Raw genomic sequence first — 25353 nt, 5'->3', positions numbered from 1 at the left:
TAAATATGTTATTAACAGTCCTGTTAGGCCACAGAGGAGGACTTTGCAGCCAGCCTTGAAGATACCTGATAAAACAGGGTCAAATGAAAGGGGAGGAGGTCCTCCCCTATCAGTGGACTTGGAAAGGGGCAGGGAGGAGACCAGGGAAGGAATTGGGGAGGGGGAGGGAATGAGGGAATGGGATACAGCTGGGGCACAGAGTTAACAAATTGTAACTAAAAAGAAAAATAAAAATTAAAAAAAATATATGTTATTAAAATTTTTTTAAAATTCTTTATTAAAAGTTAGAGTCATCAGTTGTATGGGGCTGGGATTAAGTGTTTGTTGATTATAAATATTGAAAAGTTCATAACATTGCCCTAAATAAGAGGAACAAAAAATAGAGAGTTGTTTCTCATCTAGTTAGTCGTTACATATGATGACTAGGAATAAAGACCCACTCTGTCCATCTCTTTGTAATGTGCTTATCAGTTTAAAGAAACTGAAAGTCTGTGTTCTTTCCCTCAAAATGTTTCTACTTAGTTTATATTTCATTATCTATGGAACATTGAGGCTTTACACCCTACAAATATATGCATTTCAACTGCCATGTGACGAAGTACAAAACTCATTCTGAAGATGCCGTGTTTGATTTTGCTGAGGTGTTCAAGTGACAACAAGCCCTTCAGGGAGATAAAATATCATCTCAACTGAATGACATAAAACAAAAACGTTCTTCCCAACCCTTTGAATTCCATTACCATCAAATACTGATTAACCTTTATTAGATTTTGAAAGGTACACAAATCAAATATTTGTTTGTCAGAGCTTAATGTATGTTTCTTCTGTTTTATTTTGTTTAGATATTTTTATTGGATTATATTTGATTAGATATTTCTGACTCTTTTCTAAAAATGACATTTCAGTTGTGACTTTCACCCAAATGACATTTTATTGTCTTAACGCAATAATAGAATATCAGATAGACTATATTCTAAAAAATAAAATATTGGGAAGTACAGTGAAGGGGCATTTTAATTTGGTTTTATTACCTTTTCAGTTTGATGATGTATTTGCTGATGTTGGTTAGCCACCAAAGCCACACTTGTATCCAGATGATGTATCCAGATGATATCTGAGAGTGTTGCAGTGCATCTCCTGTATCTGCATTTATGTATGCAAATGACATTCTTGGCAGTCAGTGAATATCCAGAAACATTTTCCAGCCATGAGATATGGGACAAAAATTAAAAATAAAGCCCTAAAACCCCTGTTTTCTGAAATGGTATAGTAATGAGGGAAACGTTTCTAGACACAGAGTAGCCAGAGCTTACAAAGAATCTAATTTGTTGCACTGATCATTATACATTCATGCATATACACACATAGGTCTGTGATCACGACACATGCACACACAGTTTGCTTATATCATAGAGACAGATGAGATGTAAACAAATGTAAATATAAATATTGATAGATATTACAGTTTTTTCTTCTTTCTATATAGAATTTTTGTGACAGTGAATATCAGTTTCATTGTTTCCAAAAGGAGGAGATTGACAAAAACAGACAGTAGGCAATTGTCTAAAGTTTCACTGTCAGCAACAAAATGTAGAGCCAAGTATGAACATGACATCTTGGCTTCAGTGTCCTTAAACTTATCAGGAAACAGTGCTATGTACCTTACCTCTAAGCAAGCAACCCAGGATTCTGGAATAAGCTCCCAATCTGTATTTTAAAAAATTGTTTATATCCTCCCCTATCAGTGGACTTGGAAAGGGGCAGGGAGGAGACCAGGGAGGGAGTGTGGGGTTGGGGAGGGAATGAGGGAGCGGGATACAGCTGGGACACAGAGTTAACAAAATGTAACTAAAAAGAAAAATAAAATTAAAAAAAAAAGAATTAAAACTGTTCATAAATGACAAAAAAAATTGTTTATATTGTTCTGGTTTTTGTTTTTGCCTAATAATAACAATAAAATGTGATTAATTTTCAAGAATTTTTTCACACATTGTATTTTGATTATATTTATCTCATACTCCTGAACTCCCAGCTCTACCTCCACTTTCCATCCTCTCCCAACTTCTTCCATGTCCTCTCTTTTTCTTTATAGCCTACTAATTCTAATTACTGCCCGTGTAGTTATAGGGGTGTGGGATCCAGAGGAGCATGGTTGACTACCGGGGGTGAACCCTCCAAGATGTCTTTACCCCAGAAGGCATCAACGGTAACAATATACTTAAAAGAAGTTCTCACTCAACACAGTGTTTTTCATGTGTAAACCTTTTCATTTAATTTAACATTCAAATACCACTTCCCTTCCCAATGGCAAAAGACCTAAGATAGATATGGCAATCTAATATAGTTAAGGCATCTATTGGATATAAAGACAAAATATAAAATTGCAAGAACATTGAGAATATTTTTTCCGTTCATGCCTAGTAATAATGGAATCATAGTTCACCAATAATATTAGTCAATGGAAGTTACTACTCTCTCTGGCTAATTTTACTGTCCTGGTCCTCACTTTTATATAGCACCCCTGTTGAAGGGTTCTCCTTTTTGCTTTTCGGTGGTTATCCATGCCTTATATACCGATCAACGTCAGTAGCAACTGTGAAAAGAAATTAGGGACATGTATGTTTCCTTAGGGAACTACCTTGCTATCGCACAGAAATACTGTGCCAACTCACCATCTACCCTGAAACAGATGTCTGGATCCTTTGTTTATGCTGGAGAGGATGATTGGCAGTGGGTCTGAAGCCAGAGCATGAAGACTTCAAATGTCCAGTGTGCAGCAAATCTTGGAGGAATTTGACTCCTGTAGAAAACTATTCTGAACTGTGTGTGTGTGTGTGTGGGTGGGTGGGTGTGTGTGCGCGCGCGTGCGCGAGCTTCTGATATTTGATGGGGAATTAAGCACACTGAGACAGACTAGAGCCATGGATGAATGCCTGAGGCTCTTTCTCACATGCTAAGTTTGTGAAGTGCTAGGGCCAAAGGTTTGGATTTTGTATGCTGTTGTAATCACTGTTGCTCTTACAGTTGCACTTTTCAATAGTTAACATCCATGTTGAGCTGAGGGAAGCACAGCCAGATAATGACTTTCTCCTTGGAATATTGATTTTCCATTTAAAATACAAGGATTTTTTTTTTCAGTCTCCTTCAGTTTATATCCCACTTCTGGTAGCTAGAAATCTATCATGGTGGAGTTCTTGTCTGAGATACAGGGATACAAAGATTAAGAAGATTATCCACCTTAGATAATTTACAGTCTAGTAGCAATGACTGGCTTAAAATTAAAATAAGTTGTAACAGGAAATAAGGCTGTGTTTTATCCATCTGTTTCCACAATTATTAAGAATGCTAGAGAGTTCAAGAGAGGCTGAGGGAAGATGGCGGCAGCTGTTCCTCAGCGTGAATGGACTGTGGAGCACTTGTGCAGCAAGCAGCTGCCCAAGAAGGACATTATCAAGTTTCTGCAGGATCACAGTTCAGATTCGTTTCTTGCAGAGCATAGATTCATGGAAAGCATTAAAAATGTAGGTAAGGCTGCTAATAAGGACCATTTGGTTGCTTCCTATAACCTTCCTTTTGAAAGTAAGCATTTCAAGAGTACTGAAACTGTAAGTAAAGTGCCTGAGCAAGTGAAAAACGTGAAGTTTGATGATAAGCCCAAAGAAACCAAGTCTGAAGAGACTCTTGATGAGGGTCCACCGAAATATACAAAATCTTTCCTAGAAACGGGAGATAAAACCACCTTTCCTGAAAAGGAGATGTTGTTCGCTCCTGGTGCACAGTGACAATCCCGGATGGAACTGGTTTTGATACTAGTATTCAAACAAGTTCAAAGAAAAGTGCCAAGCCATTAAAATTTAAGATTGGAGTAGGCAAGGTTATCAGAAGATAGGATGAGGCCCTCCTGACTAAGGAGAAAAGGCTCAACTGGAGAATGAGCCAGAATGAACCTAGGGAAAGAAAGGACAACCTGATGCCAAAATTCCACCACATCCCAAGCTCATTTTTTGAAGTGGAATTAGTAGATACTGACTGAAACTAATGCTTCAGATAAGACATCAGCAAAAACAAAGACTTGATGTGACTAATTAGCACTTGTTACTATTGTAAGGGAAAAGTCAACTGATCAATTTAAGGTGTTAACGCTTGTCTACTTGATCTCAATTTTTGAGAAACGTAATCCCCTTGTAAGCTCCTGAAAGTCTCAGATATTTTACTATAGCTATGTAAAGTATTAAGGAGAACTGCTTTTCCTTTTACCTCATAAACTAAAAGCCTCAGTAAAACTGTCATGGATTGTCTTGATTTGAAAAAGAATGATAGAAAATGGGGCTACTTATTTATCATGTTAGTCCCAGAATAACGACAAATACTTCTCCTCAAACTGGATCTAGTAAATAAATTCATATATCCAGTTAAATGTATGATGAGATTAAAGTCAAAATTTTAATAGATTCTTATCCTTGAACAATTAACAATGTAGTTTCATGAAAGCCATTTCCATTTTTTAAACTCCTGGCACTATCATAAGAAGTTGATGAAGCATCACAAGAGGGAACAAAATTAATCCATTAAGAGGAGTAACATTTTATGGGTGCAAAATGTTTATTAATATCTGCAGTGTCAGAGCTAATCTCAGTGCCATAATGTCTCTTCCTTTTAGAAATTAGCATTTTAAGATGGCATCGTGACACGTATGCCTCGAATGTCCAGTACAGATGACGACCCTGACAGCATGAGTCAGAACAAATCAGGAATTGTGGGCACATTAATAGTGAAATGACACGGAAGAAATTCACATGTAGCTGACTGTGAAACTACGAAATAATTGTGAATTATGGAGTATTATATACTCCTTCCCACTTCATGTCTTATTTTTTATTATCGCCAGGCTTAGCATTCTCGTGACTTAAGCAAGAGAAAAGATGGTTATAAGTAAGTAGAAGTCAAGATAATCAGTTTCAAAAATTTTAACAGCACAGTTATAAAAACAGTATCTGTAAAAATCTTAGACTCCTGATTTAAAAGAAACCTTAAGATATTCATTCATGCATTAGGATACAGGCCTTATAGTAATTAGGTTTTATTCTCGAGCTATTCTCCACAATGAACTTATTATTTTAAAATCTATAAGAACATGTTTATAGCTACTTTAATCACTATAGCAAAGAACTAGAATCAACTTCATTGCTCATCAGCAGATGAAAGAATAATGAAAATTTAGTATGATCATGTCATATATATATATATTACTATGAATATATGTAAGTAATATACTGCTCTGCTCAAAGAAAATGAAATTTAAAGTTTGCAGGAAAATTGATAAATTTAGAATGTATACTACTAAGCAAGGTCACACAAACAACCTGTTCTTTCTCATATGTCAAATATATACACATATACAAACAAATCTGCATATGGGTAAAGTATAACAGAAAGAGAACAAGCAGAATAAATATAACAGGCTGGGAAAGGATGGAATGCAGCTAAAGGATGCAAGTTTACATACGTAAAGCTAATTTTTTTTCTAAATCTAATTATGTCATGTTTTTTAGTGTTTATTTTTCCTTTTTTTTTTAGTTTGTGTAGTGGAAAGTGTGCAAAATATATTTGATACTAAAAATGCAAAATTTAATTTGAAACTTGACAGCTTCTCTTTTAAATGATGATTCTAATTGTATCAAGGTTTATTGAATTAGGTATGGCCTGATTTTGGCATGTGATGTTTTTATTTATTTCCAAGTTTTAAAAATAAAGTAACTAATTAGGACATAAGAACACAATCCAAAGTCAAGAAAGGGACTTATATCTGTCATCTCAGCCCTGAGGAACGAGACAGGAGGATTGAAAGTTTGAGGCTTAGACAACACACACACACACAGAAAGAGAGAGGTAGACATATAGAGAGACATAATACATATATATATGCATATATATCCAATTACAGTATATATTTCAATATTTCCTTAAAAGATGTCTTTTGTACGTCTCTGTTGCTTCTGCTAACAGTCTTAGAAGGAAACATGCTGAAGAAATTGCATCAGATTAACCTGGAATGTTTCATTGAGATTAGTGGTCTCACCTTAGAAATTTTCATTCAATAGGACAAGATTAGTAGCAAGAGGTTCTTTTCTTTTTCTCTTTTTGTTCCCCTGCACTTCTAGGGGATGGTGGTGATGTTGGTCTCCAGAGCCTGCTTGAGAACTACTGCTGCAGTTCTTCCATATGAGAGTTCTGTAGAAAAGACTCAGTCACCAAGCGACTTCTTCAAGGAAGAAGTTAGTATCATAGGTTAGGACATAAATACACAAACTAAAATGGAGCCGCTTTCATACAAATATTTTTTAAAAATCAACTGGAAAATGTGGGAAGATTCATGGGCCATGGGAATTAAGGGATTTTTATGGTGCACTGTATCAGAGGAATGTAGGACAGGGGTGTAAAGGAGACAAAGAGGAGGGTAGCCCTTTAAGTTCCTTAGTTGAGGATCTGAGCATTTCATTTTCAGGAATTCCTTTCTTGCTGGAAAGTGCAGACTTAGGCATTCTCTTTTGTGAGGTTTCTCTTCTTAGGCATACATAAGGATTCACACTTGAGAATTAAGCTCTTGCCCTTTTATCTTGGATGGCATTCATATAGATAGAAGTACATATTTTTGCCAAAAGTGAAACTTTCTTGTGTTTTCCTAACACCACTTCAATATTTTAGAAATACCACAGTCAAAGTTATCAGGCCAGAAGGTGAAGGAGCGGAATGAAATTCTGTGCAGTTATATGTCTTCCTATGATTTGATTCAACCCCAGAGCTTATTTAGCATGGATGACTACAAAAGAAACATCAGATCTATTTTATTTCTTCATTGGAATTAATGGTTAAAATTAGTACATGAAGTAATGGTTTCACTGTGACCTTTGCAAGCACTGCGTGTCACTTTGAGCTTCTCCCAAGCAGAGCTCAGCTCGCCTCACATGTATTCCCTTAGCTCTGTGTAATCCCTAAGTTCACCTGCTTCACTGTAATTCTCCATTTTACTTACATGACTTATACATGAAAAACAAAACAAACTTTAAATCTAGGGTCTACAAATAAGAGGAAGCCTGTAATTTTTATCTATGTCAATCTGGCCAGCTACTTAACTATTTAGATTTTTACTCCGTGTGATTCCAATTCAGAAGCAAACAGATTCCGTAAGGACACCAAGAAATTTCTTGAACCCTGCAAAATGAGTTTAAAAGGAGTAGGGGTTGTACTATCAAATGACAAGCCAGGAAAAAATGGAGAAGGTAATAGGTTTAATACGCACAGCAAGGCGTTATGAAGACAATGCTGAGATGTTGGAGTAACAGAACACTTACAAAAAATGGTAGGCTAAAGCTTGAATTTTTTAAAGAAAATAGCATGAGGAGAGAAATGTACATCTTATTCAAATAAAGAGTTTAAGTCTTCTTAAGAAGTCAGAGGTCAGTATTTGAGACTACTTGAAAGAGCTGGGCTTCTGGTAGGAAGCACAGAATTGAGTACAGGAGGCTAAGTGATAACTATGGACATCCCACAGAGCCAGACCATGCTGTGCAAATGGCCCGTGCTAACTAACACAGAGGTTCACAGAAAATTTTGAACTTGTGAAAATTATGCCACCGACAGTGTTATTTCTAATTTGAAATCCTCAGGTTCTCATTACAAGTAAACAAAAATATTTGGTTTCTCAATCTTCATCTAGTTCAAATTAAGTCATTTGCCATTTTATCTCCAACCTATTAGTCCTCATTACATTTGCTAGAAATTCATCTCATTTTGCATGTTACACAGTCTTCACTTTCTCTCCTAGAGTGCTCTGTTTGCTGCTCAGCCAACCCCTCTTTATCTAAGTAGAGTTTCTAGTTATAGACTCCTAACTATGCCTGCAGCCCTCATCATACAAATGTGCATTTGCTTCCTAATTTTCTCTTTGTATCTTGCTAGCTCTAAGAATCAACAAAAACTTACTAGCATGGTAAATATGTAACATAAGATTTAAAATATTACTTGAGTAAATGAATAATTAAGGCAGATTCTTATATAAAGTTTGAATAAAATATTTATATTTATAATTATATTATATACAGATAAATCTAAGAAAAACTTGATATAAAAATATGTTTTCTGAGTTTCTAAAGGAATTATTAGCATCTCAAACAGGCCATATATTGAACTTTTCTGTGATTTAGAATAAAGTGAAAACTTAGTGGACTCTGAGAGGAATCAGATTTAATTAAAATACAGATGGAATTAGGAAATATCTTATTAAAATTATAAATAAAGACATACTAATTTATTGAGAAATATTTGTAAATTATCAAGAGCTTATGTCTTTCCTATAGTAAATGTATTTGTAACTGTAAATTTGTCTAAATAAATTAATTAAAGATTTTGAAACATTTTAATATGCTTACTATTTGGATTGTACAGATTCATGAGAAAAAGCACATGATCTGGGTCATGTAAGGGTTGTCCTGTTACCATGCCTACCATGAACTCACTGTGTGCAATTGACTATAACTATTCATTTAAGCACTGTAACACTTGAGATTTCCCCCATATACCTTGGCATATCGACTGGTATTATTGTTCAGGTCTTGTTTAAGCTACCATATTGTTGAGACTTCACGAATTCACCTTCCTGGGATGTCTAAAAGATATTGCCTTCCAACAGATACCCTTGGGTTCTTGTAATATTTCCTCCCTCTTGGCTTAAACTCCCTGAGCCTTCTCTGTTGGGGATGTATTGTGGATACGTTTACTGTAACTGGGTGACAAACAATAAGGAACTCTCTGCTTTTGACTAGTTATAGCTTTCTGTAATGTGTCTTTCCATTTGGCAAAGAAGTATCTTTGACAACTACTTTTACATGTGGGAGTGTTTACAGATGAGTGTTTAGAAATATTATTGTCCTTTTTATTAGAAGAAAAAGAAGTCAGAAAATAATTATTCAAATTTATAATGTAAACAATAGTGAATAACTCCACAATGTGGATATTATCTGTCAGTGCCGATAAGAATGGATTTCAGGTTTTAACGTAAGATGCAGAATGTCCCTTTAGGAGGATGAGTGAACTATGACCTTAAAACAAAGGGGGAGAATCTGCTATTTTGGCTTATGGCAATGGCCAATACATATATCACAAATGTTAGGGAGGATTTGAGGAAATGCAAGAAGGAATGAGTAAGGAAGGGAATATTACCTGATGCTGCCTGAGGAGTCAGGAGACAGCTAGCACTCGATTATACAGGACTCTGACTGTTTTTGTGGGTGGAATGGGGAATGATTGGAACATTTCATGTAATGGCATGACATTGCACGTTGTATTTGCTACTGTGACCAAATACCTCTCAAGAAGTAACTCATAATTAGCAGTTACAGTTCATGATAGGTAGGGCATGATGTCAAGACGAGGCAGTCTTTACAGTGCTTCTGCAGTCTACAAGCAGAGAAGAGACAGGAAGTGTGGCTGGGTTATACAATATCTGAGGATCACCTCTAGTGACCAGCAAAGCTCTGAAACAGTGCTGCCATCTGGAGACCCAAGTCATTTCATGTGCAGACCATGGCACCTATTTTACATCTTTGACTCACAACCACTGTGAGAGAAGAGTAGAAATAGGGATATCAGTTAGGAGACAATTTCTGTAACAAATAAAATTGCAGCGGCGTGAATGAATAACTGGTGAGAGGTAGGAGGCAGTTGAGATGGAGAGAAATTCTTAGAGTCAGGCTATATTTGGGGAGAAGAGTCACTGAATTTTATGAATGATTAAGTAAAATATATAAATATATAAAAATAATAAAATAAAATAATAAAATAAAAAATAAAAATTTTTATATAAAAATATATAAAATATATAAATCATGAGTTATCAAGAAAGATGCCTCCTCTGGAGGCAGAAGCAGTTGTGTTTGAGGCTAGCCTGGTCAATGGGCAAGTTCCAGGATAGCCAGAATTGTCTCACAAAGAAACCCTGTCTTGAACCACTCCAAACAAACAAACAAACAAACACGCACACACACATGCGTGTGCGCGCGCGCGCACACACACACACACACACACACACAAATATGTGTTTGTCATTGTCCTAAGAACCTGAAAAAAGTTGTTTATTAAGTTGAAGAGCAAAGAATAAACAACTTCACTGTAAGATTTTTAGTTTCACATGTACTATAATAAGTAATTAGTTCAAATAGAGTACATATAGCAATTTGGAATTTAGATGAGACATTCTAGTCCTATGGAAGTAGTTAGTAGCTACTTAAGTTTATGAAACCTTAGGATCTTATCAAGAGAATGATTATAAATAAAAAGAGACTAAATTTGCAGGATGAGGTGGCACATGGCTTTAATCTCAGCACTCAGAGAGACAGAGGAAAATGGATTGCTGTAAGTTTGAATCCAGCCTGGTCTGTAAAGTGAGTCTAGGACAGCCGAGGCTACACAGAGAAACCCTGTCTCAAATAAGGAACAACAGCAGAAAGAGAGAGAGAGAGAGAAAGAGAGGGGCGAAGGAAAAGAAAAAAAAGTGATACTAAATTATTTAGGGCCTCAGACTTTGTAACATAAAACAGAGGAAGGGGGCTGGCTCAGTTGCTAGAAATGTTTGCAGCGCAAAGGCAGACCTGCTGGAATCCTCAGAGGTACCATAAAAGCTACTGTAGTAAAGTACTGTATGTGTTCCTAGCAGTCCAAAATGGAACCGAGAAGGAGGGACAGAGAGAAAAATCCTGGAAGCAACCCTGCAGCTGGCCTAGCATATCCATCATAAAATGAATGAATGAATGAATGAATGGATGAATAAAACAAGATTCAAGGTAATGATAAACATTGGATATTGTCCTCTGTCCTTCACATATTTGGCTCTCACACCTACTTTATTAACAAATTTTCACACATCCAAGCTCGTGTTCAACTTTGAAGGAAGACATGAAGAGAGTAGAGTAAGGTAAACTGACATAGGCATGTCTGATATTTAAAGCTCATGAATATGGTGGTGTCCCTCATGCCAAGTATAGGATAGGGAACCTGCATAGCGAACAGACACTTACAATACTACTGTTGGTTCAGAAAAATGAGGGCAGATCTATGATTTCTAGGTCATAAACATAATGTTTTCTGGTAAACTTGCTAAGAATGCCTGTGGGGTAGTTTTAGAGAGCAGAAGTCTGAGTGACCCGAATGAATAAGAATTAAGATTAAATAAGACAATATGAATTAGGAGGGATGAACACAGTTCTTTCTAGAAACTTTGTAGGAAGAAAAAAGAAACAAATGAATTGGGTACTGACAAGATATCCTTGGCCAAGTTACATATTTTTGAGATAGGCTTGAATAGCCCTGGCTGAACTCAAATTCACAATGTAGCCCATGATGGCCTTGGACTATTGCTTCTCCTGTTGCTATGTATGTAATGTTTGGCTTAAAGGCTTGGGCCACCATGCCTGCGTCATTTTACAGAAAGTTTATCATGCTTTGTACGCTAAATAATTATTTGGAGAGAGGCAAAATGATTATATTTTTGTTATTTAAAGCAATTTTAACTTTAAGTATATTTTGATCATATTCTTTCCCTCCCCCCAAGTCCTTTCAGAACCTGAGAATAAAGCATGTTTTGAAGTAGTGGAGGCAGCTCAGGCATAATTGTGAGTATTTGCTTCAGAGAGCAGTGTAGAGGAGAAGATAGAAATCAAACCTATTGGCTCAGAAGGGAGTAGTAAGTACATAGTGGGAAGTTCTTCTGCTTGCTTGTAGTTTGAGATGTGATGAAGCTGAGAATGGGTAGACGAAGCTTTTGCTACCTAGAGAGAGGGAAGAGGATAGAAATGTGATGAACAAAAAAGCTTCTTCCTTAGTTCTTGCCTGTTTTTTTTTTAAATCAATGACTCTAATTGTAAACCAAGGATGTTTGCATATTCAAATTGTAAGTTAATTATCCATAGCCATCCAACCATCCATGTAGTTCATTGTAGAGTGTAAGCTAACACTAGTCATTTACTTTTATTATCCCACCTATTTAGTTTTAATTAACTTTCTATGATTTTGTTTAACTTTCTGGGCTACTGGTAGCAAAAGGCTGTAGCTTGTTAAAGGGGATGCTCAATTAGCATTTTCAAAAACCAAATTCAGCAACAGTAGGTAGCATTATAATGACTGTCACCAATCATTTCGAAGGTGGGGATTTGTAAGAACCTCCTGACACTTCTGCTGAGTTACCATACACTTGATTAAACCTACCTAACCACCTCTGCATTTTTTTGTTTTCTATTCATTAAAAAACAATTCATTCAAACAAATCTCAGAGTATATTTTTGAAAATGGAAGTGCATACTAGTAATTACATACAGTATGATATGTTTGATGAAGACATTCAAATGGCTATAGTGTTACTAATCCATAGCAATAAATGGAAAATGAACATACCAACACCAGGAATAAAGGAAAATATTATTTTGCATGTATTTATTTTTATTTTACTTATATGGATTTTTTTGCATGCATGTATGTTTGCATTACAAGGGTGGCTGTAAGAGTCTGAAGAGGATGTCAGATCCTCTGGAATTGGGGTTACAGACTGTTGTTAGTAGCCATTGGGTTCTGGGAATCTATACATACACACAATTAAAAATAAATTTTAAAATTTCAGGGGCTAATCCCTTCGTTCTCTTCTCTACCCCTTCAGGGGTGGTGAGAGCAGGGATGGAGAGTGAGAGGGATGGGATAGAGAAGGGAGACTGGTGTTAGGGCATCTCTGAGACAAACTGGAGACCAGGGATTGGAGAGGCTCTTGGGAGGATATGGGGTTGACCCTAGCTGAAACTCCTAGCAGCAGGGGATACTGAGGCCTGAAGTGGCCACATCCTGTAGCCAGGCAGGACTACCAGCAGAAGGAGGGGGACACCAACCCAACCACAAAACCTTCAACTCCCAATTTTTCATGCCTATAAGATGTGTGGGATAAAAGATGAAACAGAGATTGAGGGAATGGCCAACCAATGACTGGCCCAACTTGAGACCCACCCTATGGGAGAGAGCCAACCCCTGACAATATTAATGGTATCCTGGCAGACAGGAACCTGGCATAACTGTCATCTTAGAGGCTTCATCCAGCAGATAATGGAAACAGATGCAAAGACCCTCAGCCAAACATTAGGTGTAACTCAGGGAGTCTTTTGGAAGAGTTAGGGGAGGTATTGAGGGACTGGAGGAGTCAAGGACACCACAAGAAGATCTACGTAGTAGCCAACTAACCTGGGCCCATAGAGACTGACCAACCAACCAAAGAACATGCACAGACTGTTCCCAGGCCCCTTACAGATATGAAACTGATAGGCTGCTTGATCCTTAAGTGGATTCCCTAACAATTAGAGTGGTGGCTGTCTCTGACTTGTGTCCTGTTGCCTCTCTGTCAATCCTGTTTCCCTCTCAGGGACACCTTGACTTGCCTTAGTGAACAAGGAGACGCTTAGTCCTGATGAAAGTTGATGTACCAGGGTGTGCTGGTACCTGGGTTGGGGAGGTATAAGAGAGAAAGTAGGTGGGATGATGGGACTGTGAGGAGAAGAGGATGTGGGTTTGTGATTGGGATTTAAAATGAACAAATAAATAAATTAAAGAAGAAAAAAGCCAGGGCACATATCATACATACACACACATATATATTGAACACTCGACCCTGCTGTCCCCAATGGAACAAAAAATCTTAACAATACATTTATTACAATAAGATTTGTAATTATCACTGGGGGCAATGGCGCACACTTGTAATACCACACTTGGGGAGGCAGTGTAGATGGATCGCTGTGAGTTCAACGCCAGGCTGGTCTACAAAGCAAGTCCAGGACAGCCAAGACTACACAAATATACAGAGAAACCCTGTCTCAAAAAACCAAAGAGAGAGAAAAAGAGAGAAAGGGGGTGGGGAATTGTAATTATCATGATTTGTAACTGACTTTTGGAGAAATTTGCAGATAAATTGCTTGTCATATTTCTCCCAGTATTATTGCAAATCATAGCTAATGAGAAGCTTCTTAGAAATAGTTTTCAATTCCGCATATATTGTAGATTCTTCAGGTTCTAATTAAGCAGACTGTTTATATGCTTTATTGCAACATAAAGGATTCAGGATGGAGATTGCCATCTCATCCAGTGACAAGTGATATACATTTTAAAGAAAACTTGACACCTTTCCTACTTCCTCTGGGACTTGACTCTGACAGAGAGGAGAGAGAGAAAAAAAAAATAACAACACCAATTACACCAGTCATTCTGAGAAATAAAGTTCATTCTTTGAAAATTGAGTTGGTTTACTTGAAAGTGTTCTGATTTAGAATCGCAAGATTAGAAATTGAGTTCTTGATCGTCTTCCTCACACCTCTACAAACTCAGGGAGCCACTGAGTTATAAAAGAGAATAATGAATGCCTATCACATAGGTTGCCTATGAGATTTAAATTAATATGAAGGAGATATGTCCATTTGAATGCATTACTTAGCAAACGACAAGCAACACCTTTAATTATTAACTTACTGCAAGACTTTTGAAGTCATAGGAAAAAACAATCTCATGTGAGTATCTAGTCATTTATGCATTTTCCTCAATTGAAAAAAAAACTAAAATTATTCTGAAATTTAAAATGTTTTCTGTTATGTGGCTAAATTGTGGGTGATTTTTTAAACCCCATTCATGATTTCCTTTAATTTCTCAAAAGTATATTTTGTAGATCTATTATTTAATTATATCATATAAGCAGCTCTTTTGTTCCATTTATAAAGAACGTTTATGTTTGTTATAGCTCAGGCAGATTATCAAATAAGACCAACTGTGTATTTATATTCTAATACAACTATCTTGGATTTTATGAACTTTCTGATGTACAAAATCAAATATTTTTGTCTCAGAAAACATCGCTGCTATTAAATTATACTGCTATTGATTATTAATTGTGGCATAGTCTCTCTGTTGCTTATTTATGTGGAATTTCTGTTCCATGTGTTTTAGGCTCTCTAGATCTACCTTCCTCTCATTCTCTTCTGCATTGTCTTGGAATCTCTGTATAGTTTTCTCAGCAATGACAATGACTATGCTCACATTTAATTACTTCTTTTTATCCCTTAAGGCAGGCAATATAAATCATTTATATGTTCATTTTTGGTAGATATGCAGAAATTATTTGTAGAGGAACACTGAAAACCTTTAAGAGCTCTGGGGACTTTGTACCCTTAGCTTGAGCAGTTTTATATCTGTGCACATGAAATTTCCAGTGATGTATCATATGTTTTGTGCTGAATGGTTTATGAATGAGTAGGGTGTGTGAGTTTTTTATGAATCTTCTTTTAAAAATTTCTTTTTGTTTTCTTGCTTTTACTGTTACTCTTTGCAAATTTGGTGAAATGTGTTATAAACATATTTACACCTCCCTGAATTTTTTCTTAGATCTAACTCGTTTTTCCCTGCCTACCACACAACTCTGTGTGTATGTGTGTTGTGCAGTTTAAATCAGTCCTGCCCTCCCAGTCCTATTTGTACTGTCTCTTATTTTTTTAAATGATGCACACAACCTATATTATATAAAGGAGGTTTAATGGATGGAGGTGGAGAGAGAGGGAAGAAGAGAGAGAGAGACATGATAGAGGGAGGGAGGGGGCCGCTCAGCCAGAAAAATGGGAGAGAATAGGAGAGATGGAAAGAACAAGAGAGCACAGAACAAGAGAGCAAGAGAGAGAGGTAAGAGGCAGGGGTCCATTTGTAGCTCCTGCACGGTGGAACCATGACTGTGAGGTGTGTCAGCCATACCTGGTGGACCACCTCGCTTACTAGGCAACCCAGAAGCAGACTGCCTGTACTCTAACAGTACCCATATGTCATTGGATGCATTGTTGCTCCACCCTGGAAAGCCATCTTGAAAACTGACTTCCCCTCTTCCAGAAGCTGTCAGTCGCCACTGGCACATCCCGAATGGTGAGACTTTGTGTCTAATTCCCTTTTCCATGCTGGGATTCAGTGTGGCTTGAGCTTTATTTTTAACCGGCCTTGTGAATGATTTTATATTTCCGTGAGTGCATATGTGCAACTGCCATGCTGTGGCCCAGAAAACACTATTTTTTTATAGTTCTCCATTGCTTCTTGCCGTTACCGAATGTCAGTCCCCTCCTCTATATTGAGCCCTGAGCCCCGCGGGTGGGGATATGATGTAGATATCTCATTTATGGATGAGCATTACACAGTCTTTTATTCTCTGCACCTTCGCCAGCTGTCACTCTCAATGTTAATTCCAGTCTACTGCAGATAACAAACATATCTAATAAGGGTTGAGTCTTGTATTAATTTATGGTATAATAATAAATCCGTAAGTGTAATTCAGCCTCTGTTTCCCCACCCATCCCTGTCCACCTGTCCTTGTCCCATTGGCCCATGACTGCAGCCAATGGATCCTGAGGGAAGGAAGCTGGAGTCAGAAGGGCAGGGGAGGCAGATGACAGAGACCTCCGGCTGTGGTGAGCAGACTTCTCTGGAGACAGTTTTAGATAGACAGCTTTTTTAATTGGGGTGAACGAAGGCTATTTGAACCTTTGGGGAATGAGTAGGGGCAATCAGAGTGAGTGTCCATCAAGGGCTAGGGTCAGGGTGCCAATGATGCCTCATTTGCATGAGGAGGAATTCCAGATGCCACTGGGTATTACCTTATAAGGGGAAAGGAAATTTATCCTAGCTGCCAGATTATCTGACCTCTCAGTGTAGCCAGGGTGACACTTGCAGGGCTACTTGAGAAGGGACTAGGAAACTCAGAGCAGGGAGGGAGAGGGCCTACCGTTTCCAGTCTCAGGACAATATTTCCAGGATTTAGATACATCTCAACCTCACTTTTGCTCTGAACCAGCTCCCAGAGTTCCACAGATCCTTGGTCCCACACTTAGGAGGCTGTTTAGTATTAATAGTTAGCAGGGCTCAGTAGTACATACCTGTAATCCCAGAACTCAGGGAAGCAGAGGCAGGCAGATCTTTGCGAGTTCGAGGCCAGCCTGGTCCACAAAATGAACCCAGGTCAGCCAACTTTATACAGCGAAACTGTCTCACCCACCCACCCCCAAACAAAAAGGATTCTGTAAACTACAGGGTACTAGAGGAATCCTTTAATCCCCCACACACAGGCAGGAGAGTTCTCAGGAAGAGAGGTCCTGTCAGTTTCTGCAATCTTGATGAGTTTTTAGTATCCTACATTAAGTAGAATTAAGTTCCCAAATGATAAATACTATATGATTACATCCAGCAGTCTGTTCCTCTTTTCAGATGGAACAGTTGTGGGTTTCTGTAATTGCATCCTTGAAGGGGGTTGAGAACCATGCTCATTTGTGTATAACTCAGTATGTGGGGGGGGGGGAAGAGGTGACTTCCATTTATTTTGAGTGACTTTTACTCATATGTCTACTTACCCAGTTCTGTTTAGGTTTTTTTTTTTTTTTAGTTGTCCACTAACAATCATTTTTGCAATTGTCTTTTAAAACAATCTCAGTATGAAATTGTTGGATTTTTAAAGTTGAAGTGCATATGCTACCATCTTGTAGTTAGAACCCTGTTTCTTGTGTCTTTCTGGTGTTCATAACACTGTCCTGGGACAGGAACGTTCTCTCAATGGACCATTAACTTTCTCTCTTCAACTGCACATTGTTTTGCCTTGTCACTCCCTTTTCTCGTAGAGCATTTTACTTTTGTATAGGCTTTCGCCTTTTTTATATATTATTTTTCTATAACATTTTTCTTTCCCCAAAATCACTTACTTTATTTCTTTACTAAATTTTGACTTTTTAATCTATAATGTTTCACCAGTGTTCTTAATCCTCTTGTCAATTGTCTTTCCCTCATGGGTTGCTGAATAGTCTTAGTTATTAGTTTATGTTCTCTTTTGAACAGTCTATATTGGTCATAAAAGCAGTAGCCGTAGAGTCACTGTGGAGCATCCATAAGTCACTACTTTATTAAGGCAGCATGCATTTGCAATGTTTTATGAAAGAGACACTGAATCCCTTGCAAAATGCAATTGAGTTCAGTGAATTACATGCAGTGCATGCAGAAAAGAGAGAGGACAGAGAGGAAAGAGAGGCAGATAGATGCTTTAAGTACAGAAATAGTTAGCCTGAGGGAAGAAGGAAAACAAGAGGAGCTGCTAGCTCTAGAGTGATGGCCTGTGCTTTTAATACTAGTCCTTAGTAGACACAGTAGGCTTGCCATGTGCTTGAGGCCGTTCTCCACTAAATACCCAACACTAGGCCAGCCAGTAGTTTATAAACCACTCTCAAGAAAGCAATAGAGGCAGAGGAGGAAAAAGAGGAGGACAAGACCAGAGGGAAAGAGGTATGTGAGGGATTTGAAGGGACCACTGAGAAATTTCTTTCAAGTGATTTACCTAAATGATGAAGTTTGTGCATGTGGACTTGTGTGTATGTGTGTGTGTGTGTGTGTGTGTGTGTGTGTGTGTGTTGTTTTTGTTGCATCCTCAAGAGCAGTAAATAACCTAAATATGTGGTACTGAAGCACAGGTAGTGAGTTTACTTACAAAGATTAATGTAGCATTCATATCAGTAGAATGTGCCAATCAGGCAATGACTGTGTTGTTGCCTGAAATTGGGTGGCTTGCTCATTTTTTATGGTTTTTATGCATTTGAACATAAAGAATATATTCCCAAGCTTAAAGGGAACTCCCTGTGGTTGATTAAAAACCCAAACATCCTATTTCCATATACGTTAGCATAATTCATTTACGTACTTAAATGGAATCATTTCAGACAATTACATTTGCAAATTTGGCATTAAACATAGTGTAGAGAAGAAGACTGATATAAAAGTGTGAAGAAAAATTTATAGAAAAATTTGAAATCCAGAAATGTCTGTTAAGAGTTTTCTTGGAAACAGATTGTCCAGATTGTCCACTGTCCTCATGGTACTATTTGAAAAAAAAAATACATACATACATACATACATGCATATATATATATATATATATATATATATATAGTATTTGTGGGTTTTGGTAACATTTCATGTAAATTATTTGTGTTTCATAAACTTAATAAAAATTTTCAAATAAGCTTAGCATTATTAAGCTTTATGTCACTAGGAATTTGTTCAGTGTAGCGGCTTTCAAAAACCCTACTAGTAAATTTTGTAAGTCATCAAGGTTTAATTACTATGATTATCTATTTTAATATCTCTTTAGCAATATTCACGACACTGTTGAAGGATACATATAAAAGGACCATATGGCCTTCGATATCAAGACCTGTGACTGCTAATGAATAAGACAAATAAGCAGACATAGAGTGAAGCCTTCTGTACCCGGAGCATTAAGCAACATATTACAGAATAATGAGGATGGTTATAGCTGTGTTAAGGACCCTGGCGTTGCAGAAGCTCTAGAATCAATGAGATACTAAATTGCTTATAACAACTGAAGAGGGACATCTGTCCTAGTTGCGGTTGCTATTTGCTGTGATGAAACACCACGACCAAAGCAGCTTGGGGAGGAAAGTGACTATTCAGCTTATGCTTCCACATTTCAGTTTATCGTCAAAGGAAGTCAGGACAGAAACTCAAACAGGGCAAGGACCTGTAGTCAGGAGCTGGTGCCAAGGCCATGGAGGAGTGCTCCTCAGTGGTTTGCTCTTCAAGTCTCACTCAGCCTGCTTTCTTGTAGGATTCAAGACTACCAGCCCGGCATGGCAGCACCCACAATACGTTTGGCTCTCTCCTATCACTAATTAAGAAAGTGGACTGCAGGCTTGCCTACAGCTTGATCTTATGAAGCCATTTCCTTGATTGAGGTTCCCTCCTCTTGGATTTTTAGCTCCTCTCAAACTGACATAAAACTAGCCTATACAGATATGGGAGAAGAAATAAGCCCAGGCTCTTTTTATATCCAGTGCTGCCTGGAAATACAGGAATGATGACAACTTAGGTCCAAGTCTAACTGCTTTCAGACTCTTTGAGACAGAGATCAAAACTCAATCCCTTTACGAGCATTCACTCATTGTTTATAATCCTGTCATGTTTCACTAGCCAATTTGCTGTCTTAGTGAAAATACAAATAATTTGAACACCGCCCCACCCCAATTTAAACTCAGCTCCTTATTTCCAAATTCCTACATTAGCTCTTTCTATCCTAGTAAAGACATAACAAACTAATACAAATGCAAATTCATGGAGATAGCATATTATTTAAAATATAATATTGTGAACAATGATTGTCTTCTATTACAACACATGCACTCAAATCTTCCTTTCCTAAGAAAGCTTCTTGCTGTCAAATATTTAAATTTGAATTTATACATAAACAAACCATTGAATTAATTTGAACAGGCCAAAATGTTTGAAATAAGAAGGAATCAAGATAAAGGATACTCAACTATGAAACTGAGTTTTCATGATTTAATTCAAGAAGCAATATTTTAAACTGTAGGTCCAGAACAAACACGCACGAGCTAAATTTGATTGGTTGCTTGATTGATACAAACCTTTGTTTGTTGATAAATCCAGTGCCTGTTCCTGAAACAGGAGGAAAATCAAAATCAAATTTCAAAGATTAAGCAGATTTTGAGTCATTAGCTTTGAAAATGGTTAAGGAAATGTTGGTGAAAAGTCATGTTCAGTTCTATGGATTATGGCATTTGATCTAGAACATAGGAAGCAGAGGTACTTATGGAAGTCGTTTTCATGTAAAAGGTACCCATGTAACTGTCATATCATAGATTATCTACTCACAGTAGGAGTGATTTCTTATGCCATATGATTAACAATGAAAAAGGAGAACTTACTCCATAACACTCAAATTTGGACACAGATTCACCATCAGAGATTGGTTTAAAAGTACATTGGACCGCACTGGACTTGACATAAACCTTTAAGGAATATAAGGAAAAGAGAGGAATGGTATACTTATCAAAAATTCTCTGTATGTCAAAAAAACAAACAGTACAAAAATAGTTCAGGGCAGATAGAAATTAGGACTCAACTTTCTGCTATGTGATGCCTCTGATAAGCTTTACAAAATGATGCTGATGTGAAAGTTATTTGGGGAGTCATGAATGATTTTTCTTTACTTTCTAAGTAGAAATTATAGGTACATTTAGTGTTTTTTATATAATTATAACAGTCTAAATGATTCTGCCAGTGGATGGGGAGAGCAATAATGCACAAATGACAGATTAAGAAGTAGTATCACCAACTGAAAACAAGAGATGTGTAAGTGAAAAGAAAATTTTCTTTATTTTCCTCTCACAAAATTCAAGAGTATTGAGAGCAGCTATTATGTACATAACCTAGCATAACAAACTTGGCTTGAGGTATAGAAGTGATTTCACTTGGAAATGCTTTTTAGACTATTGGACATACTATCTTTGTAAACACAAGGTCATTTTAAAATTGAGACTTAGAAATGAAAACACTTTCTCTATAAAGACTTTGTGATCAGGAACGGCTATATTATTCATTGAAATATCATCTGGAAGAAAATATCCAGAGGAAATTTTGATTCAATAAGAAAAGAAGAAAGGATGAACTTTTGTTGTGCTGTTATATTTGAATATTTGAATCTCATGTTTGGTAGCAGGTAAGATAATCTTTCTCAGAAATCAGAGATTAGAGTTAAGGAAGAAATGTTCAAATTGCTTTAAAAAATACACATTCAACTCCCCAGTTTGTCACAAGTTTGGCTGCATAGTGTTATTTCCACGTTGGAGTAAGGAACCTAGTCTCTGAACATTTACAGTTGGGATATTCTGGAACCTAGAAATGTAGGAGAGTGGGAGTTAAGCCTTACCCTAGGTCCATGGCCATAGCATGCTCTCTACATGTATGCTGTGCCACACAGTTCAGCTCTGTGACTGCTTCTCCTAGCCCGAGAACTCTGAAACTACACACCAGGTTGATTTTTGTTCTCTTCTCAGCATCTAACAGCACATGATAGATGTGGTCAATAAATTTTATTTGAATATTATATCAGTTACTTGTCTTATTGCTGGAGCAAAATTCACAGCAAAGCAAAAGAGAGGATTCTTTTTGTCTCTTGGCTTTAGAGTTTGTTCCATCATGGTGGGGAGTCGTGGCACCAGCTCCAGCAGGGTGGATGCGCTCACTAGTAAATGATGGAAGGTGGACAGAAGTAGTGGTACTTCTCCCTCAGAACTCTTTTCTAGCACGGCTAATTTCAGAAGATGCTTCCCACTTTGGGGGAGCATGGATCCTCCTCCGTTAATCTCCCCAGAAGTGTTCTTACAGACCTACTCAGAATGGTTTAGCTTACTTTATCCAAGCTTTCATCAACTTGAAACAAAATTAATAATAATAGATACTAAGCATCTACAAATTATCATTCTGTGAAACCTAGAGAATAAGGAATATATCAAATAGAAAATAGGGTGCCAGTGCTCTAAAAATTCATACAGCCTACACTGAGGTGAGATTCTCCATTTAATGAGGAATTTGTGTATGAAGAATAAGGCACCAGTGATCTGGAAAAACACCTTTTGAGCAGTTGAGGGTAACACTGATTGCCTCATAGAGCATGCAGAGAAGGAATACACATTTTTGATTGACATGAGCTTCATTCAGACAGATGATCAAATGAAGCAAAACAGATGATACTCAAGAAGAGTTGAGTATAGCACAGCCCCATGGAAAGAGAATACTGAGAACAAGGGGTGGAAACATGTGTCCCTCTATATGGCTGCATGTGACTGTCTTTGGATGGATAAACACGGCTTCTAAACATAAGAGTGGAAGACTTTATTTCCAAGCCCGTGGTACTGCTAAAAGCCACAGACCTGAGAATCAAGCAAAGGCAACAGGAAAGCGTGAATAGAGCAAAGCTGACTTCTGGAGTAGATAAGTCTGTCCTTGTTAGTATTATCATACTTAGAGATATAAAGGAAGGGGCTGGAGAAGTGGATCAGTAGGTAAAGTGCTTGCTGTGTGAGCATAAGAACCTACATTTGTATTTCCAGCACTCCTAGAAAAGTACAGCCTAGAGCCCTAGAACAGGGGAAGAGTGAGGGGGAAGGGAGTTGATGGAGACAGGAATATCCAAGAGCCCAAAGGCCAGGCTGTCTAATCATTTGGTAAGCTGTAGGTAAAGTGAAAAAAAACAAACAACAACAACAACAAAAAAAAAAAACCCTATCTCAAAGGTAAAATGGAGAAGGTGGTAAAATAGAAAAAGACATGTAAGGCTTCCTTCTGACCCCTACACACACAGTCACAGTTGCACACACTTACACTGCGTACGCACACTCATAATCACATACACAAATATATATATATATAATTAGATATATTTATATTTAAATATGATAATTAAACACATAAACAAATACATCCTATGCAATATATGACGCATGCCTATATAATTAATTTATACACACACACACATATATAACATGTATTAATAGAGGAGCCAGGTTTGTAGAACAGTAGATATGCTGTCATTTATAAGAATAAGGGAGCAGAACCCTTAGCAGAAAGTGATGCAAAAGTCAGACAAATTTGCAGAGAAGGAGGTGTCAGGAAGGAGACTGACTGAAATGGATGCAGCATTAGGAAAGAGCTCGCCATACACTAGTTGCTATGTTGTGTTTTGTTTTGTTTTTTTTTTTTTTTTCCCTTGGGGAATTACGAGGCAAGGCTACCTGTTGAGACTGAGGTTGATGCTGACCTGAAAGACTGGTGGGGAACAAAACAGCCTCTTTGTTGAGGGATCACTAAAATAAATAATGAAGGTGGAGGTCTGAGAGGAGAGCAACCAGAGACCAGCCCAGAGGAAATGTAACCCTCTCCGATTGAAGAAAAAGAGGAAGCAAAGTCCACAGCAGGTTCAGAGGAGAGGACAGGAATTCTGAGAGTTGGACAGCAAAGAGTAGGGACCGAATGTGAGACGTTTGTTTCAAAACGTGGCCCTTAAGATACTACTTCCTGATAAAGGCAAAGTTTTTAATTTTTGTTACTGTCTAGTTTTGCAACAGCTTTCTAATGGAGACACGGTTCATTTATCTAGATTTACACTATTGTTCTGCTTTTTCTTTTTTCTCAAAAGCAAGCATCTATAACAAACAGAATTCTCAGGTAAAATTAAAAAAAAAACATTCTTCTGCCTTTTCAATGCTCTGTTGGCAAGAGCTTTTAGCAAACACTGATATATTTGTTTCTCTAAGCTTAGAGTTTTGATTAATGTGAATGTTGGCATAGTTCTTCTTCTTTCACCTGCTGGCTAGCTCAGCTCTGGGAAATCTCTTCAGGTCAAATTAAGGGTAGAGGACAGAGTATAGTGCCCCAGGAGACAGCTGTATATAACTCCCATTTAAATGCCACCGATGAAAAAATTGCCCTGGTTTAATTTAAAGCATTTGGTTAAGGAGAGAGTTACTTTATAATTGAATAACACTGCTTCCTTCCTACCTACCCCATGGGTATGGGAGTTAAGAAGTAAAACAATCTAATAAGATAATATTTCAAGGGCATATAGTACTTCCCTTTCCATCCACAGAGCACTTTAAATCTATTGAGAACTGTGTGTGCAGATGCATCGTAGCAGTGGAGGAAGTTAGGCTTGGAGAAGAAGGTAGTACCAAAATACAAATGCAGAGTAACCAGAGAAAGCACAGGCCCCTTGGTTGGAAATCTGTGTTCTGGAGTGCAGATGGATTGCGCTCCTGTAGCACAGGTGCTCACATTACTGCAGGGCATACTCGGTACCAAGAAAACAAAATCTCTCCGATGCTGCAAGGGCTTCCTGTGCTACAGAGCCCAGATGGGAGCTCAGGGCTGTTTTGTTTATCATATGGCCTCTAATGTTGGAAGAAATTGCTGCAAGGAACAGAAACTGTTTAATCCCCAAACTGGTGATAGGTACACGTGGGCTGATTCTGTGTGGAACATATTTTTATGTCTGTGGTGTTTTATTAAAAGTGGCTTGATACAGCGTTCCTCCCACTGTGTTAACAGACCTTTAATCACATAGCCTGTCCCATCCACTTGTGAAATACCATGTAGCATTCAGCCAAATTTGCAGTGCTGTTGCCAGCTCCGCGTAGCCTCTGGGTGGTATACGTTCATTTCTCCAAATTGCTGCTCCCGCACTTTCCAGCTCCTCACACACTTTAACACTCTCCTACAGTCCCGAATCCCACTGCTCTCAGAAGTTAAGAGACGATTTGTGGAGAATGACATATATGTCTGTTATTTTTCTCTCTTGTTCTGTTCTCTTATGGCAGTGCTTTTGGACAATTTCTGAGCATACCTTTGTGTGTGTGTGTGTGTGTGTGTGTGTGTGTGTGTGTGTGTGTGTGT

The 25353-nt window shown here is 37.6% G+C and overlaps 1 protein-coding gene and 1 pseudogene across 3 annotated transcripts in view; both read left to right on the top strand.

Moving 5' to 3' along the window:
- Positions 1-25353, top strand: part of Adgrb3 (adhesion G protein-coupled receptor B3) — a 772331-nt gene that overhangs the window by 94400 nt on the left and 652578 nt on the right. The window lies entirely within an intron of this gene.
- Positions 3375-4033, top strand: LOC129675986 (peptidyl-prolyl cis-trans isomerase FKBP3-like; annotated as a pseudogene).

Source organism: Psammomys obesus, unplaced genomic scaffold (genome assembly GCF_907164565.1).
Source record: "Psammomys obesus unplaced genomic scaffold, mPsaObe1.curated_primary_1811, whole genome shotgun sequence".
Lineage (NCBI taxonomy): Eukaryota > Metazoa > Chordata > Mammalia > Rodentia > Muridae > Psammomys > Psammomys obesus.
The sequence above is the reverse complement of the archived record's forward strand: the minus strand, read 5'-3'. Positions and strand labels throughout refer to the sequence as shown.